Source organism: Trachinotus anak, unplaced genomic scaffold (genome assembly GCF_046630095.1).
Source record: "Trachinotus anak isolate AG129_WGS33_773 ecotype Australia unplaced genomic scaffold, CSIRO_AGI_Tana_v1 ptg000009l, whole genome shotgun sequence".
In the NCBI taxonomy this organism is placed as follows: Eukaryota; Metazoa; Chordata; class Actinopteri; order Carangiformes; family Carangidae; genus Trachinotus; species Trachinotus anak.
The window spans coordinates 16398677-16417756 of NW_027273860.1; positions in this window are offsets into that span (position 1 = coordinate 16398677).

The window sequence follows — 19080 nt, forward strand, 5'->3', positions numbered from 1 at the left end:
GCCGCTGCACAGTGCAACAGCAGCCTCTAGTGGCAGCAGCATGCAGCTCCTCTGCCTGCACAGCTTTTAATTGGGCTGGATTCAGCTTGAATCAAAGGTCAAACATGCAGCAATGTGTCAAATGCTAATTTCATTCGGGTCAAAGTGGATTCTTTTTGGTTTTCTTTTTTTTCTTCTTGTTCTTCTTCTTTTTTTTTAGGTGTCTTTCTACTCCACAAATAACTCCCAGTGTCTGGTGTATGTGGTGCTGTGGAGCTGCACGGAGTAGAACAATGCACTGCACTGCCAGGGTTAAGGGTTTTACTGCCAACAGTGAGGTAGTGATACAGACAAGTGAGGGTTGATGCTCCTCAGAAAACAGTCAGAGCTGGAGGATCTGGGTCCTCTATGGCACCTGCACTTACAGGGAGTCTAAGGGTTTGCTAAGGTTTTTGGTTGAAGTTTGTCATGTATTTTCTCTTCTTTGTTCTTGGCTTGTTTATCATCTTCCAACCCCACAGATTTGTCTTGTTCTCTTGACCCACTATTTATATACTACTCTTATTATTTCTGGAAGTTTTAACTGTTTGTGTGTGTGTGTGTGTAACACTTTGTTGTGTATTTTATTTGGACATTTTGAAATGTTTGAGGGGCAGGGAACCCACATGCAGTTCATGAGAAATTTCTGTTCCATCTGTCCTGCAATTTTATTTTATCCCCAAAGTGATTTTAATCCAGACTTATAATACAGAGCAGTAAATTAACACTGTAATTAGATCATACAATTGGATTTTCATTTCATACTTGACATTTAGCAAGGTGTGTTGAACTGCGCAACTTGTCACTTCAAACACTTTAGCTGTGAGATTGCACATTAAGGAAGGTATTAGTGTTTATCATTAGTCTGCATGAGCAGAGAATAAAAATACCTCCAACTGGCAATGCCCAACAGCCCTCTGAGTTACAACAGCACACCTGACACCTGTGTGTCTCTTTTTTAACCTGAAAGAAAGACTTACCTTGAGCACAGAAGAGATTTTCTGTGGGGTTTAATGTGACTGCTTTTGTAGGCGAAAGTGTGAGAAAGCATGCAGGTGGCTGCAGGAGAAAAACAGCCTGGTCAAGGCAGCAAGATATTTTTACAGTGATAACTCTGGTTTTAATTAATACTGGCTTTCTCAATGATGTATCAATGATGCGCTGCAATAATACAGCAGATGGGTGTTAAAATGAAAGGAAAACCCCGAAGAATGAGTGGGGAAACAGGATGACAGTGCCCCCATCCACAGGTGAATGGTTTGAATCATATGCTATGGCCTGCACAGTCACCAGATCTCACCTATGGGAGATTTTGTGAGACAGCGCTCTCCACCACCATCATCAAAACATCTTTTGGAAGAATGGTCCTCATCCCTCCAGCAGAGTTTCAGAAACTTGAAGCATCAATGCAACAGGGCATGGAAGCTGTTCTGGAGGCCCAAAACCTTACTAAGAAACTTTATGTTAGTTTTTCCTTTAATTTGTCACCTGGCTGTAAGTGCAGCGCCACGGAAAGCAACTAGATATGCTCTGATTGAGCAGAGAGCCAATCACACAACTGGCTCTGCCACGTCTGCCTTGATTGACAGACAAAGACTTATTAAACAAAATAGTCATTAGTAAAAATCACCTGCAGTAAACTCAAGTTAAGAGATGTCATATTTATTACTGAGCACTTTGGGGCTCCATAAACTCCTCTATGACTGCTTCGTGTGTCAACTTGTCAGTGCACACTGTTCACCAGCCTGCTATTACATCTCAGATTTCAGAGGATCTTATCAGCACAGGAATCCACCATCATACAGCAGTAGGTCTTTTCAACCTCCTCCACACAGCTGATCTTGGCATGTATGTGTCTCTGCAAGTAGATTTTTGCATTAAAATGAGACGGTGGAAAGCTCTTCGACAAAGTGGAAAAAAACACATTTACAGCAGTTGCATCACTACTGCTGGCTTTGGAAAATGGGTAGTAATGTAAAGGAAAGGTTGAAGACAAGCAATAGAAAAACTGAACAAATGTTTGTTAAAAATAGAAAAGCGAGAAAAAAAAAGAGCCTCCACCAAACATTCCTCACGTGAGCACTATATCTACAATGCATGATTTCTCTTCCTAACACAAGGCTTGTGATGACCCTGTAACGACCCAGCTTCATTTTGCATCCAAGCTTTCATGTGCTTATCAAAGCTCTTCATCAAAAATGAATAATTCCCTCTCAAATAGGTACACCTAAAAATACAACTAGGTAACCCTCATTGAAATGTGAAGCATGGAGGAGAGCAATAAGCCCAGCGACACGGCTTTGCAGGAAAATAATATTAATGAAGACCTGAGAGAGCTGTGTGTGAGCATGATGCAGACCCTGTGTCAGTCCACTCTGATTGACCCCACTGGAAGTTGGCTGAGGACCAAAGTGCTTCAGTGCTATAAACTCACAGCATCCTCAACAACACAGGACTGAGGAGGGGGTGGCCGCTGTGCAGCCTGCCATTCAAATTAACTCAGTGATGTTATCTTTATTAGCCCAACTCCAGATCCGCGGTTGTATTACAGATTGAATTTTATAGCTATAGTCGTCACTGTTATTGGTAATGACAACACTGTATCAATCAAAGTTGTTCCTGAGATCCAGAAACATGGCAACAAAGCCTGCAAGCCAAAAAACCAAGGCACAACCTCCAGGGCTGAAAAATGAAACCGACAGTTCCTTAAATAACACTTGAGGCTGCCTCCAATAGTGAGTCAGTCCTCATAGACTCCCATGTTAAAATGTCCAACTTTACAGCAGAAATAAACATGTTTACAGCCTGGTGCAAAAATGGTTGTGGTCTCTTTAGCTAATTTTTTCACTTCATGATAACTGTACAGGGGTGAATATTTATATAACTCGCGCGTTTAAAGAAGAGGGGAGACAATGAGACACAGGTGCAACACATCAGGGCGGGGCAGACAATCAGAGTGGTGGGAAACACGCAAGGGCAGGAAGTGAATTGGAAATGAGAAGGAGAGTTAGTGATTTCAGAGTAAAACAGGAAATGTATGAAATAATAAGACAATAAATGAAGACATGACAACAACCTGTCTCATGTTTCTTGACCCCTGTCTTAGAGATATCTGTGATTAAAACAACATTCATTACCTCGGTATGACCTCGGTTATGTTTGTCAGCAGGATTACATGCAAAACGTACTAAACCAGTTTGCACCAAAGTTGGTGGAGGGATGGTGCACAGGCCCAGGAAGAACCCATTCAGTTCTGATGTAAATCTGGTGAATTGGTATGTTCCACTCCATTGAGTCCCATTCTAGTTTTTATAGGGTCTTTTAAACAAAGTCAAGATTAGTCAAGTTTAGTCTTTTCAACTAGAGAGACATTTTACTCTTAGCTTTATTCTGTCCTGTTCATAAATGCATATATGGAGCTGATAGCCTTTTGTTAAATATGTAAGGTTGTCCTGTCACACTGATGTAAGAGAGGATCCTTCCCAACAACAGGGTCATGAGCAATGTAGACAACCTGAAATTAAATTATACCAAATCTTCAGTGAAACTGATTAATTCGTCATGGCATTACTGTGTCCCAGAGTTTCATGAATAGGTCTGGAGGCCACTTGTGTGGATGCTTTTCATTTTTTGATGCTGTAAGGGATACAGTTCTGATCATCAATTACAACAAATTCAGTGGAAACACTTAGTATTTGCAATATTTGAGTATGAAAATACCCACATTTTTTAGATCATATGTCCTGGCATTAGCATTAGAAACCCTAGATTCAAAAATATCAGGAGCGATTTCGATGAAACACTAATCTCTGACAAGTGCAGCCAACCTCTTTGATTTAATTGCAAGGCTGTGCATTTTTGTCACGAAACAACTATTCTGGCTTAATCACAGCAGTGTTTTGTGTTTCTCTGCCTTTATTCTTCAGCGCATGGCACAGCATGCTAATGAGCTAATGCAGTCCCACTGTTCCTGCAATTAGGAGTGTATACAGCAGCTAATGTGAGGAAGTGGTAGCTAACATTAAGAGCTAATAAAAACAGGTGTCTGCTGGTGTTACTCTCTGTACAAGGCGGGGAGGCATGGTAACATCTCCAAGATGTAAGTACTGAGTTTTAACAAAAAACCTTTCATGAGTCTAAAGCCTGTCCCAGAATGCATTGCACACCTGAGCAGCCCTCTGCTTTCTGAAATGAAAGAACCAAATGAATATATCTGTATATGTTTGTTTCACTGTATATTTTGTTCTGTCCTCCTCTCCTGCCCTCTGTTCCCATCTTCTTTTGTAACATATTCCTGACACACCCCGACCCCCACCCCCACCCCCACACTTCCTCACCCCATCACCCTGCACCCGTTTCTCTCTACCCACCCACCCCCACATTCTCATATTTGCTGGTGTAGCATGCCAGTCTATCACAGCAAATGGCTGTTTTTATTTCAATTTCACAAAATTGGATTTTAATGAATTCTGCAATGAATAACCAAGCAAGAAATTATTTTCCAATATCCTCCCATGATATTCCACCATCCCTCTGCATTAGTGGAATTAATACTTGGAGCGTGCTGGAGATGCTGCATCAGGTGATGCAGGATTTGATTAGGAATTTAAAGTTTTCAGCAAATCAGGTGTGGGGCTACAATCATGTTTTCTTTTTATTTTTTAATCTAGGAGAAAATCCCTCAAGCAGCAGCAGGGAATACTAAATCGCTGCAATTTGATTAGCATACCAGGCAAGTGCCTTAGCCATTTCCTCTCATGTCTTGTAGCCCTTTGAAGGACACATGCTGCAGTATGTCTGTCTTTGATGGTGTGGGGAATGTCTAACATTTGCAGCGTGTAAAGTTGAACTGATAGGGAGCTGCTATTGTTGCCAGTCCTTTCAAGACCTTTTTCTAAAGATATTGCTCCCTGATTGTGCAGTAGTCTGGTGTGACAAGATAAAAGGCAGGTGGTCTGCATAGAAATAGCAAATAAAGTGCATAATGCATAGATCTATGTTAAGCTGTGTGTCTTGTTACCTGTTTGTAGAGGTAAATATGTTGTATGCATGTAAGTATGTACTGTATACTTGTGTTTTATGACACAGACAACCTAAAAAGTATTTTATATACTACTAAGTGGTAATGCCAAATACAGGTCGAAGGAAGTGCAATTACTGCCTGGGTTAAGGTCACTGACATTGTTGTTTACAGTCCTTAAAGACTATGCTGTGCTGCACAAAACTCAAAGGGAGGTCGTCAGGGTGGATGGTTTCTACACAAAGGGCAGGATGCAGTTTGCATTGAGTAGTAAGATTTAAACCACTAAAACCTTTCAGTTAAGTTTTGAGATTTTGGTGAAATACTGAAAAAGGAAACATTTCCTGACTTGTGTCACTCCTGTGTCAGTGTTGACTTTTTCAATATTAATCCCAAACCACAATCTTTCCCCAACCTTAACCAAGAACTTTGATTTACCAAAACAGATCCATAAAATATGAATCACGATTTAGTCACTACCCATAGGTCGTTTGTGCAGCAGGATGTTATGACCCACAATATGTTTTGTTGTTAGGCTACATCTAGTGGCCAAAGTAATTATGACAGGAGCAACTGGGTAGTTAAACACATTGTTAATATTGTAACCAACCGCCTGCCAGGTGGTATCACCTGTGTCCAAGTGATCAATCTTCTGACCTTCCTGAGCTCCACTGGGATGCTGACTGAATGTCAAATGAGGATTATTTGTCATATGAACAGCTGAAGACCCTTGTTGCCTGTCTGATGTGATGATGTGTTTGAGGATGTGCAAGCTGTGCAAGTACCACCACACAAAGTTAGACACACTAGAGTGCAGCAGAGCTGAGCCTGATTGACTTGGACCCAGAAAAAAGTCTGCAAGAGACCTACGAGAGGTACATCTAGGAGGCCAGATGCCAGAACATGCCTGTGAGAACCCACAATGCCTTCAAAAGGCTCCGAATGAAGACAGGCGACTAAAGGAGGATCCATTTACAGTACACTGAAAGACCAGTGACCCCTAACTGTCATCTTCAACTTTGTACATAGTTATTTTATGAGTGCTCATTGTTCTTTGTTCCATCATTTAGATATATAAAAAAAACAAAACACAAAAAACTAAAAAACATACAAATAAATATATAAAAAGAAAAAAAATCCACATGGACTCTGCTGTGTAATGGCATAAGCGCTTGCATGCCCCATTGATCCATGGGCCTCTCCAGAATGGTTCTACCAGCAGAGCATACTCCTGTTTAGTAAGGCAGCTTTGTTAAACCCCCTCTGTGAGAGGAGTTTAACAACAACAGCTTCCTACTGTTGTTTGCCAAAAAGTAGTTATAGCACGCAGCTCAGTGTTGGTAGTCATATTTTTCACTTTGGATAGAGATGCCATTTCCCCCTTGCTTTCAGTCTTTATGTTAAGCTAGGATTTTGCTCTATTCAGATGCACTGACATGAAAGTGGTATTAATCTTTTTTATCTAACTCTTGGAAAGAAATTGAATGAGCATATTTCCCAAAATATTGGACCATTCCTTTAATGTAAGCACTGTATGATTGAGATTTTATCAGTGCTCTCTACATATGCACAAATGTGGAAAATGTATCAGAGCATAAGCATTTGTACAATGATGAGGACTTAATATATACACTGATTAAAAACTACTGTATTGTAGAGCTTTTACTGTGAAATATGTTACAGGTTAGAAAAGCCTGGAAACACGGGGTCTGTTGTCATACTGCAATACAATGAAACTACAATAGGAAGACTTTGTATGTGACTCAAAAGAAAATCATGTCTGGAGGCTGTCTCTTCAACCTCAGGTACCTGATTGCCTGCCTCAGGATAACTGCTGAGCTTGATGACAAATAGTGGCTTTATGAGATTATAGACTGTCGAGTTTGTGATGTCCAAAATAAGTGTCAGAAAACTTCTTGCATAATGTTAGAAAAAACAAAAAACAAAGAACCCAACAGAGCTTATTTTGCTTATTCCACTGATAGGATTGCAGTATCTCCCTTCTTTTCATACATAAATGCTCCTGTGTTTCCCAGGAGAAAACAAAGGATTATTTCCTCAGCATTTAAGGAAGGCTTGCAGCTATTATCATGGCTGAGCCTCAGATACTTATGGATCAATGCACTCATTCTTCCCTCCTTAAAGTAGGAATCTTCCTAATAAAAAAGACTTCTCACTGTTAAAGCACCAGAAATAATAATGCAGTCAGTTTGGTACAATTTTAACTGCACCTACTGGTGTGCTTCTTCCACAAAAGAAAGTTTCCTTCCTGCAATTGATGTGTGGTTATGAGCAGGGGAAGAATTAATGCATTGTAAGGTGTTCCTGTTATTCTGTCTACTATAAGTGTTATTGCCACATGTGAGAGCATCATCAAGAAAACTTCCACTATCCCAACATGCCATATTAAAAAAAAGAAAAAAAATATATATAATATAAAACATCCATGAATTCATGAGGCAGTAATGTTATGTTATTTCTTCATAAAAAGTTACATTATAGCTTTTTGGACTAGCAAATGTTGGTCACATGACACAACTAATGGGATTTTAACACAATATGTGCTAAGGTCACCTTGGGAGTAAAGCAGCAATTTTTAACAACTTGCTTTCTGATATTTGGCTGTATACAATAATAGACATTAAAAGCTATGGCATTAGAGAGACAAGAAACAAGAAAAGTTAAAATCCATAATCTCTAATAAACAGCAACTAAAATATAATTAGCATATTTAGTGTGAATGCATGAGAGAAATTCCGAAAATTAAATTAATTAAGTGAGTTTTATGGAGGGTCTATAGATGTTCCTGCCAAAAGTGGCAGCTGAGACATCATAGTGACAGCATTATTCTCAAAAGAAGAAAACAGTCCAAGTCATCATCTCTTCCCTTTAGAGTTCCCCCACCTTTCCTTCACCACTTTACATGAGTAGGAGGAAGCATTATTTGCAGTGCAGCCTTCCAACCATTTCAACCAGAAAGTCCATTGTACGTCACCATCAGGTCATTGAAACAAAAAAGATTTGTCTTATAATGCCCTTACATTAAAATAACAGACATTTAATTTAGTTGCCACATGCACTCATCTTATCTGCAATTTCAAGAGGTTGAAATTTCAGATACACACACACACCCCCACATTCACACACATTCACATCCTGGTCTTGCTATATTTGTGGAGACCTGTCATTGACTTAATGCACACCCGAGCCCCTTACCATAACTTTAACCATCACAACTAAATGTCTAAGCCTTTCCCTAACCCTGACCCTGACCCTTATTCTACCCCTAACTCTAAAACTTAAACCTGTAACCTGTGGACACACACACACACACACACACACACACACACACACACACACACACACACACACACACACAGGTATTAGAACTACTGAGTATATCATTGTATATGCACATAGACAGATAAAAATGCTTGCTTTCTGTGTCACACACTCACATATCTCATACAAACTCCTAATTTACAAGCGAGCGTCTTCATCCCTCCCAACAAAGAGGCAGGAGGTTGAGGTTACCTCTCCTATCTCTTACCGAACGCTCTAATTCTTTCACTGCTTCCCCTCCTAATCAAGGATGTAATTAGTCCTTGCCAGACAAGTGGTTTCTGCTTGAGCAGAAACAATGGCTAACGGTGATGTGAATGGACACTGGGTGAAAGCGTCCCTCATCATGCATGTATAGTTAGAGGCCAGGGGTCAGAGTGACAACAAATTGCAATATGAAGAAAAATACAGTTAATGACGAGGCGTGTATGTGGGGGGTATACAGTGTATTAGGCCTCATCTAACACCGCTGGTATTGTTCACTGAAACATTGCTGTCTAATTACTGTATGTAGGACCACTGCTTGAGTAGAGCTTCTCTCCCATGAGGTAAACTGCATGTGTCTGGAGTTGGTTGCTACTTTCTCGCTGTTTTATGAATCCTGTTCTGGATGAGTATGGGATTGTATGGGAAAATATTCAGTTTTAATACTGGAGGCCTGTCTTCAGATATAACTCCATGTGCAGTTGTATTTGTCCTGACAGCAAGCTAATGGGGATTTGAACCAGTAAGGCTGCAGGAAGCAATATGGATGTTGGACAGGAGTGATGACTACACCCGCTGAGCTATTCAGCATTTAGGTGCATTAGAATTTGGATCTTTCTAATTATTCTGATGGTACATGGTAAACTCTTCGGTTTAAAACAGGCCCAAGGCCAAAGTCTCCACTACAGCCACCCTGGAGCTTCAGTATGCTGATGATTATACTATCTTTGCCCATTCAGGAGATCTGTAATTTATTCTGGATGCATTTGCTAAAACACACAGGCTTCTAGGATTGGCCCAGACAAGTTATCCACTAGCTGCCTCCAGACATCACCGCTTCCTTATTAATAATAAACACTGATTGGGCACCACAGTGGCTCACCAGGTAGAGCGCATACTATTAAGGCTGACTCCTAACTGCAGCTGCCCGGGTTTGAGTTGAGGCTGCATGTCGTCCCCTCTCTCTACCTGATTTCACTGTCTGTCTCTCTCTCACCGTGGCTACAGCAATAAAGGAAAAAAATGTGAGAAAAAACAATCTTAAAAAAAATTAAATAAACACTGACAACACTGATTCCAAAAACATGAATCGCTTTCCTTTTCATGGCAGCCACCTCGTCCCTAGAATTGCCAAAAAGAAAAATACATGGAGTGCTTGAGATCTGGGGCAAACAAGTGAGAACCAAACTGCTTGTTTACAAGGCAGCTGCTCTCCCCACTCTATTGTCTGGAGCAGAGACCTGGACCACTGATACAGCAAACACGTGAGAGCAATGGAGTCCTTCTGCCAGAGATGTCTCATAAAAATCTTAAGTATCAGCACAAACATCAGTGTCATAGAGGAAGCAAACATCGACTGCATTGCCGCCACCATCGTGAAATTACAACTCAGATGGACTGCCTATGTAATAAGAATGACAGACTCACATTTTCAGATCCTCTAGTCCCACCTACAAGGTCAGAGGAAGCGCTTACAAAGACAACATCAAGATCAGTTTCAAAGTTTCACATCCACATCATCTATCAGCGACTTCAAGGACAATGCCCAAAACAAACTAACAAGGAGCAGCAGAGTCCTTGTAAGGCTAATGATTTTTTTTTTCCTTTTCTGGGAGGTTTTATGGAAAAATAACTGCAATTTGGTGTTAATTATACGTAAAATGAGACAAAGTTCTTAAAGTTATTTTAATAAGATTAGTTAGTTTGCTGTGTTGAGTGTCTGAGTGATTTCCTAGAAAGAAAAAAAAACCCTCCATATAAACCCAAATAATAATGAATTCATAATTTGTTTCTTATTACATACATGAACCCTCCAGCTATGTTGAATTGTTTTCTTGCCTATTTTTGTCTGTTGAGCTGACCTGTTGTGCTAACTGAGAGATTCAGTGATGCCTTTTGATTTTACTGTATCATTTCCATTTGAAAACTGATGCACTTCCAAGTGAGTCCAATTAAATTAATTGCTAACATAACGCAAACAGGTTTTTAGTCAGTGAAACAGGCAAGAATGGAAATTAAACAAATGTATGACTGTATGTATGTGAAGAAAAATGAATGAGTATTTCCTTTAAAATTTAACTTTTTAAGGATATTCCCGAATTAGTTCCAAATTATATCCTTTTCCAGGAAACTGTTTGGAGATTATTTGAAAAATATAGATTTGTAAAATATTGTGTGGCAAATAATTGAAATTTATTCTTTGGTCTCTATTTTACTTAGAATTAATTACCTGAAAATACAATGAGAGGTTAATGTAAAAACTGCATTAGGCCATATTGCATGATTTTGGATCATGAAAGGATGAAAGGATGACAAAATAAAAATTAAAAAAAACAGGCCATGCATGTTCTTTTCTTTTCCCTCCATTCTTCCCTTTTTCCCTCCACACCCCCCATTCAGCAGTTCCTCTATGTATAGAGGCCTCCTCCCTTGCTCCCTCAGTGAAGGCAGTATCAAGTGAGATTAAGTGACTTTGTAAGTCATCAAGGCAGTGTCTTGTAATATTGATCTGGTATACAGGGTGAAATAGGGTGATCATTGGAGAAGTAATTATAAAGGGCCTCAGCCCCTGTCCTCCTCCTAGCTGTTTATCGGTGCGCTCATTAAAAGACATTGGCAGGCAGACGGGGGCCTATCTCTCCATTTGCCAGTCGACCACACCGTAAAAGTCGGCGGGTCATGGCTCCCGGTAGTGCGATAAGCAGTGAGCGCCAAATTGGAGGAGGACTGATTACATCCCTGAGGAGATGTGTGATGAAGCTCTCAGCTCCGTCCAAGCTGTCGGCTTCCATTTCACCCAGCATCTCTTTTAGCCCTCCTCTATCACTGCTCCGTTAACTCTGCCTTTACTCTGTCTGCCGCTGTGTTTGGACGTCAGTCTTCTGCCTGCTTTCTCGTATTTAATTAATATCTTGGCTGTCAAGCAAGAGGTTGAAGGCCGCCTTTTGATCGGTTTGACTGTTTTTACAACCTTTTCAGGCTGCCATGAATCTTTCCAACATACATTCATTCATGTCACTAATTATATTATTGTGTTTTTGTTGTTGTTAAAATAAATATGTACTTGCGAGAAGACTTGCAACTTTTTATTTCCCAAAATTGTAGGATTGTTTAAATGGCCTGAAGGTAAATGGAGCAACATGGGAAACCATTGAAACCTCTAACAATTTTTATATTTTTGCATTTGTGGAATAAACCTTTACCCAAAATATGAAATACAAAACTCCTAGAGGTCACAACTAGATTATCTTTCAAACAACCAGCACAGTGGCCAGTTAGCCGCCCAAGAAGAATGAAACAATAATTTCAAAAAGTGCCCAAAAATACAAATGTTAGCAACAGGGAAGTGACATTACTACAGGTGGACGGAGAAGGTCATGGTGGATGGTTGAGCAAAAAACATCAGACTTTAACACAGGAGACTGCTATTCACTTTCTGTTTGACCACATGACCAAAACTACTGCATCATCTGAACCATATGATTATTATTGTAACTGAGATGAAGACTATCCCCTACATGAGGTCATCATTTTAACCTAAAGTACAATGTTTTCTTAAACATAACAAAATCAGCTTTGTGCCTAAACCCAACCAAACCTTGAACATAGTATTGCTACAGCATAAAACTGATTTTATTTTCCCCACTGTGATTAGTGACAGTTTTGGAAGGCGGGGTAAATCAACCTGCTGATTTGGGCGTCACATCAGAAATTCCTTTTTTTTATACCTGAATTTTTTCTACAATATCAAATCAGTGTGGTTATGTTATTGAACCCTTTTGGTTACAGTTTAAAAATGTGATCTGCTCTGGGAAACAAACTCAGGTCACTGGCATGAAAGTCTGATACTGCATTGGCACTGGATGTAAACTGTGATCTGTGGATTTGAACATAGATACCAAACTGTTAAATGTGGCAAACTTTGGCGACTGACATACAGCCGGTTAAAATTACTCAGTGTTGCCATCTTGAGTCTGTGTCTGTCTGTCTCCAGTGATGGAAGAGGCACTCAGATGTGAATCAAGATGTAAAAGTACTCCATCACTCCTGGTGCTGGATTCAAAATTTCCCTCAAGCTAAATTACAGAAGTTAGAAAATTACACAATTACAGAAGATTAAAATTGTGAAAAAGGTCATGATTTCCCACAATCCACAAGGCAATATCTCAAAATGTTTTACCTGACCAAAATGAGTGATGGAAAACAGAGAAAATGAGATAATCCATATCTCTGAAGCTGTAACGGACAATTTTTTTTTTTTTTGGGGGGGGGGGGTTATTTGTTTTGGTTTGTTTTTTTTTTTGCTTACAACAGAAATCAGAATAATTTTCTTGCAAATGACTATTGATTCATAATTTCATCACTATTTAAAGAAACAATTTGTGCCACAAACAAAGACATTTATTGATTAAGTATATTGATTGACACTGCTGCATGGTCAACAACTCATTTGTGTTTTCTGCCTGTTTTTCTCCTCACTTTCTGTCACTGGAAGCATTTTCCAAGCAGACGTCACCACAGTAGGACCTTGTTTACTCCAAACTGATGAGCAGTATCTTTCTTGAAACAGTACTTTAAGTCTGTAAGCTAGTGAGTGAGACAGCGAGACGAGTGACTGTGCCTCACTGTGTGACAGTAACAACACTTCATCCTCAAAAAAATAAGCCCCCAAAAGTTTGTGGGACTTTGGTCACGCTGAGTTTGCAGTCCTTGACGAGAATGAAGAAGCAAACAATTAGAGCCTCTGTGGTAACAACCAGAGGAGACGCAGGCTCAGCCAGCCTCCTCACCAGCAGCCGCTGCTGTCAAACCTAGCTGCTCCTTAATAATGTACCTGCTTCACCTACAGTGGTTACAGTGCTGTGTGGGGGGCTCCCACTCCTTAGCTGGCCAAAGAAATGCCAAACACAACGCCTCAGGGCACTTCAGCAGAAAGCATCAATTATAAACAAGGACAAGTTCTCGAGGCTTTTGTAGCAAAGCTTTAATACAGATATGTTTACTTTCATAACTAAATATGGCCACAGGGCATGAAACTACACACAGTTCAGGAGGTGGCGAGGTGGAGGAGAAGAACACCAAGAATGTGCAACAAGACAGAATTTGAAATAATAGGAAAAGAAACTGATCATCATAGTATGTTCATAAAATTCTATCATTACAATATTTGTTGTATTTGTTTGTTTCAAAACAAAAACTAATCACAACTTAACTTTCCTCCCCCTAATTAAAAAAAAAACTGACAAGCTCTTTCCTCTACGGAAGACCAATTAGCCCACCAAATTCATCTGCCATCCTCTGACTTCACTGTATTCATGGGAGAATTGGCCTCCCACAGAGCTTCGCGCCACTGTTTTTCCCTCCCCAAGTGCTTTATTTCAGTTAATGAGCAAAGAGCCGACAATAATCAGCTACACCCCTACCCCTGATAATATCTGCACAAGCCATTTTCTTCCCCAGCCTGTAAGCAGCATGTAAGCACAGATTAAGAAGAGAAATGACAGGAAATATGTGACTGCATAACTGAACATACTGCACACTGTTAATGGGCGTCTTTGATTTCCCCACTTCTCAATATTCCTGTATCCATATACACATGAAAGGACAGCTTGTGTTCTTTCCAGCACACTGTATAAAGAGCCACGTGAGCCATAATTCATACATCCATTGATTCTGCTGCACATGCATGTACCTTATTTTATACACACTCTTGTCTCACATGCTGTAAGGCAGAGATCTTGCAGGAGATGATGAAGATGAAGTTTCTTAGAACAGTTAGAGTCAATCAGACGCGGGAGACAACAGTTATCAGTGGAGGCATGTTAATATCAGCGCTGGGTCAATAACTTCTTGATCATGCATTCACAGAGATCAACAAAGAACAAAGAAACCACAAAGCTTTTATACCTTTGCTATGAATTCTTAGTAAACGTGATAATACATTCATGAGGTAGTTATAGTTCTACACATGGTAGAAACATCTGGAAACACTTAAGTTTGTCACACAAAGATAATGTATGGTATCGATGCACATAGGAATATGGGGTAAAGGGTTGACGAAGATATAGAAAACACAGTTCAACAGTCTCTTGGGATTGCTACACCTATCGCCACTGCCATTTTGCACCGGTTTAAGTTAGTGTACGCCCCCGTAGTGCATGCTGCTACCTCACAAAGTAGAGAAGGATTCCCCCTTTTCTTTCCCACAGGCCGACAGGATCCCACTACTAAAAAGACACCGGCGAAGATCAACATCAGTAGCGGCAGCCAGTGTCAAGTTTACTGTCATCACCATGTGTTCCCATTTGTTGCTCTGTGTCCACGAATATGAAGCAGCTGCGTTTACAGTGTGGCTCAGGCTCTGCACAAGTTTGCTATTGACAGCTCACACTTTGGTGTGTGAGTGCCGCTGTCTCTCCCTACTTCTTCATCACCTTTACCCAGCAACCTCAGCCGGATTTTTTCCCTCAGTTCTTTTTTTCAATCAGTTGACCCTGTCTTTGCTTTTTATTTTTCACTGACATGAAACTTTCAACCACAGTCCTAAGTTTGTAGCCACATCCACCACCAGCTCTATCAGGGGGAAAGGGATCCATGCTCAGGGGATAACAGCCAGCTACAAACTCTTCTTAACACTGATGCCAAGTTGGCAACTTTGCCACTCATTGATTTCTCAGACTCCTCAGGGATTATTTTAAAAAGCAACTAGTCCCAAATGAAGCCACTTTTTCAGACCGTGTTGACATGAGTTTTAAAGTTTTTGCTGCTCTACCCAACATATATACACAAATATATTGCTGAAAGTATAAGGACACACAAACATCCCCACGAACACACAACCCAAGAGAGTCATTACAGAGGGAAGAATATATTAAATAGAGTAGTAAATACTGATTTAATTTTGTGGCATTTCACACTTCATGCTAACTCCTCACAAATAGCTTAGTAAGTCAATGAAAAATAAATGGAGTGAAAAATAGATGAATTCTATTCATGAATGCAAATACACTCAGGCACTTGACAGTGTTAAATGTAGAAGCCCACTTACATAACGGCAGGGTTATTTAGCTGAATATATTAGTGTACTGTACTTTGTAGTTTCATTTATTGACCACCAAACATATTGTTAAAGACCCTGCACCCACACAGCTGCTTCCACTTATTCTGGATGGTTTGACCTCTGCACTGATGAAGTTTGGCAAAGTTATGCAGGAGACACAAGAGGTCACCAAACCTCACAAATACAAATTAATAACAATAAAAGGTGTGAAAAACTAATAGGAGGGTCAGGGAACTCAAATACACTGTATACACACACACACACACACACACACACACGGAGAGGAAGTCTCTTTCAGGAATCCTCATATGCCACTTGTTTTGTGTTGCTTCACGATACTTTTAAAATTAAATAATAGAGTTAGATTTTGTCATTGTACTGAAAATATTTGGAATAAACCTGGCTGATAAAATCTGTCAGCAAGCACAGAGGACACATCCTCTTAACAAAGTAAATTCTTATCTCATGATGATACAAAATAAGACTAATGTAATCAAAATATTTGAAATTGAAAAGAAAATGAAGAGTTTCTATAAATATATAATTTCCATTGACAAATGAACTGTATGAGCCGGTGAGCTTTTAGATCAGGTAACAGCCAGGCATTTCCCATCATGCCCTGAGATCATGCAGTTAGTGGAGAGCAACTGCGATGCCTGGCTTCCATGGCCTCATGAGGATTATGTTGGTGATGTCTAATTAACATCACAGCAATTTAGACAGAACCAGCATGTGTCGCGGTGATCAAGTCTGCACAGGCCTGATTCATCTCCAACAAGCCTATGGTTAAGGCTGTAGGTTAGTGAACTCAAGGGCAAGTCACAGGGAGGTGACACAGAGTTGAACAGCATACTTATTGGAGGGTTAGGGGATTGAGGCATGAGCTGGGGAAGAGCAGGGCAGAGGGGATGGCTGGGAGGGTGGGGAACTCGGCTAGTGGCTTGTTGCGTTTATCAGGGGGAAAGCCTGGGCAGAGCAGAGTTTAAGCAGAGGCTAAGCAAGGGGCAACAAGTAAATTGGGGCAGGCTGGTAGAGGCAGAGCCGGGTATTTGTAGAAGTCTTCATTACAGGATGCAATGCAGCTGGTGGCGCTCTGCGCTGATTCCAGCACACCTGTCTCAATACAGACAATCACACATACAGGGAGAAGTGGAGGGTCTGACGTCTATTACAATAGACCATATTCACACAGCAGCCATTGTCCTCTGATGTCAGACTAAGGGTGGGAAGCCTTGAACACTTTAATGTCTCTGAGTAAATCCTGTGTGAGAGTGGCGATGGTCAAAAAACTTGACCCGTTTACTTACCTTTGACCAAACGGATAAATGGCCTGAATTGAAGCTTAAAGTTGTCTCGTCTGGCTTGTGCAAACCTTACACATTAATTAATGTTATAAGGTTTCATGATCAACTTACCTCAAGGATGGAGTCTGGAAGCAAGCGACAGTTTCTTTCATTTCAGTCAAAGTTGAGGATGGCAGTATCACCACTGTCAGGGCAAAGACGTGCCCAAGTATGCATAAAAACAAGCCTCCTTACAGGGTACAGCTACTTTGTTAAGTTATCAATAAGAGCAGTTTATTGTTTTGTTCAGAGGATTTGTTAGATTCACTCTATTTATATGACTTGTTACCTGGAACAGAGCAATACGATATTATCCTTTAGGTGAATTCCCACCCTCAGAGAGACCTCACAGGAAAATGGCCGCCATGTGAATATGGTCCATTGGTGGTCAAGTGGTTGCACAACTGATTTTTGGCCTTTTGAAGGCAGCGGAACAAGCTGCAAACACAACAATGACACAACATCACCCCCTAGAGTTGATGTGGTGGACATGTTAGCAAACAGCGGCGTACTTACACATCTGCAAGACACAAAGCAACTTTATCATTCATTTGGAGCCATGTTGGTCCCCTGATAAATGTTAAGACAATATAAACTCTCTTTTAGCTCTGTTTTTGATCTCTGCCAGCTGTGCACTGTTGATAATAGCATAGATGGTTAATTTATCATAATCTTGTCTGCTTAAATGTAATGATCATGAAACATTCTCTGACACTGTATCAGGACAAAAACACCATGTTCTTTCACTTTATTCATCCTCCTCTGATGACAATTCAGCCACTTTCATAACTCTAAGATTTCACCATTATATGCTTTAACTGTTTTATTTAAACAAGCATGTCCGAATCATAATCACTGGGATTAACCTGAAAGCAAATGTAGGCCTCTTCTGGTTCAAATTGATACAGAGCTGAAACAATAGCTCAAGCACAAACATTTAAGAACTGACATCAGGTCTAAACACCCCTACACAAGCACACAAAGACATGTGAATGATTGCATGTTCAAACTGATTAGCTGATAAACCATCAAACACGCTGTCGATGTAAAACACCAAACAGAGCTGCCTCCCCCTCGAACAAGATGATTCCTGACACTGGCGGTGAGCGGACATGTGGACAAAGCTGGGTAATGGTGGGGTAGGGGGTGGCTGGCGGCTGACAGACTGCTAGAAAGGCCCTTCTTTGGTATGGAAATGGGGACTGCGGAGAGCAGATATGATAAAATATCTGACTTTCACAAAGACTGCCAGGGGCTGTTTGGACATCTGCTGTGTGCTGTGCTGCTATCTGGCCTCTCTGAAACACATGGGAAATCTACATGCACACATTATTTCAGGCAACATAGGCATGGCTCAGTGGTCAACCCACACAGTCATGTATTTAAAGGAGAAATACGCCCAAAAGAGCAACTGCCGATGTATGATGCACCCTGGATCCATTTTGTTCTTATTCCTATGGATGACTGGCCAATTACAGCCAATGAGATGTCACGTTGAGACATCATGTTGTCTTCAACATGGACTGTAAATATCAGGTGTCAGCCCCCCTTAGGTTTAAAGACAGATGCTTTCCTCCTGCGCTGACATTCAACAATCATACAAGCAGGAATCCATCACTCAAGAGGAAGACAGACCTGCTTCTCCTCTGACAAAAGCCTTAATAGACCAGAATGCAACGCAGCAGCCACAAGACATGTTGTGTTCACCGCCCTCACTGTGCTTCAAGCTCTCGCTCTATCCACCTACATGAATAACCCACAGCTGATCAGAAATTCAGTGCAGCCATATGTGCACTTTGGGCTGAGAGCATTGAGTTGGTTTTCATTTTATATTTTCTGATGTTGTTTAATGGCTTTTGAGGACAGAGAGAAAATAACTACTTGAAGTAGAAATAAAGAAGGTGGATTTAGGCAAAGAGTCAAAAGTAATTCAAGAGAAAGAAACTTTTCCATCACCCATGGTTAGAACGAGATTTTTAAAAAATTGAAAAAAACCTTTAATATGTGAGGGCTATAATAACAGTAATAGCCTACAGCCATGCTAGCAGGTCAGTGTGGCTTTACTGGACTAAATGCTAACACCAGAAGAGGCT